Raw genomic sequence first — 1383 nt, 5'->3', positions numbered from 1 at the left:
CCGCCGCCGCGGCCCCGGGCTGCAGCTGCAAGGCCGCTCGGCAGGGCGTGGGGGTCGCCGGGCCGCCCTGGTCAGTGGCAGCAGCCGCAGCTGCAGCAGGAGCGGCGCCCTGGGGAGGGGAGATCGCTTCTCGGGCCAAGCTCCGTGGCCAGCCCCTTCACGGGGGGTCGTGGCCTTCCCCCCGGCCCGGAGCAGTGGGCTCGCTCCAGCGGGGCTCGCGCAGCGGGGCGGGAACCTGTACTTCGGGCGCTCTCCCGGGGCGTGCGGGCTCCCGCTCCTCCTTCTGTCCTCGGCGGGCGGGCGCGGACTCTGCCCCGGCGCGGGGCTCGGTCCACCTGCTAGGCGAAGGTTTCACGCGAGACAACAAAGGATGGAGCTGCTCCTTTCTTCCTTGGCCAAATTGTGGGTGGCCAGCACTCGGCCGGTGCCTAGGCTGGTCGGTTCTCGGCTCTCCTCAGGAACACATTTCACTCGGTTTCCCTCAGCATAGTAAAACTTTTTTCGTCCTTGAAGGCGTGGTGGTGCTGGCTGCTCGGGTCTGCGGAGTGGGGAGACTGGCTCCTGCTCTCCCCCTCTGGTCCTCTCCTTTCAAGTTTTGCTCTGTCCTAGCGAAACTTCTTGCGAGGATGCATTTCTCTGAAGTTGCTATTGCTGGAGCTCTTGGTTGCCTCTGAAACAAGAGTCCCTTTTCATTCTCCTCGCAACAGTCACAGTCTGATGCGACATCTTTCCTTTTGGGCAAAAATTAGGAAACAAATAGAACAAGGAAAAAACTGAACAGGAAAAAAAATGTCGAATTGCTCTGTTACCTTGTTGCTGACGGTTGGGGTTGGTGTTTTATTTTTTCCTCCGCAGTTGTCTGGAGAAGGAGGAGGAAGAAGAGTGCATTGGTGGAGGTGGAGGTGGAGATGGAGATGTGTGTGTGTGCATATAGGGGTTCCTTGATACACAACCAACTCCTGTGGGCACGGTGTACGGCTCGCAGAGTGCACCGACGGCGGGCGCTGGCGCTGGCGCTGGCCGTGCGGGAGCTGAGTTGCAGAGGGAGCTCGCTGTGCGCCCCGGTTCTTGGTCTCCTTCCCTAGCTCACTTTTCCTCTCCCTCCCTCTCTCTCCCGCGCTCGGGCGCCCGCTCTCGCTTGGATCTGACAGTTCGCTCTCTGTCCCTCCCTCTCAGAGCAGGGACTGTCGAATGTTTACCCTCTGCCGCGAGCGCGCACCCACCACCACACTTTCCCAAATACAAGGAAGTCGAGCACCAGGGTCCCCGCTGATTGGCTACCCGCTGGGTGATTGGCAGGCCCGGAATGACTGGTTCAGGACGCGCGGCCCCCCTTCCGGCCGTTCCGATTGGTTGCTTTTTAATTTAGGCAGAGCGTCGTAG

Source organism: Nannospalax galili, unplaced genomic scaffold (assembly GCF_000622305.1).
Source record: "Nannospalax galili isolate Female #2095 unplaced genomic scaffold, S.galili_v1.0 scaffold299, whole genome shotgun sequence".
In the NCBI taxonomy this organism is placed as follows: Eukaryota; Metazoa; Chordata; class Mammalia; order Rodentia; family Spalacidae; genus Nannospalax; species Nannospalax galili.
This window is presented reverse-complemented; position numbering follows the sequence as displayed.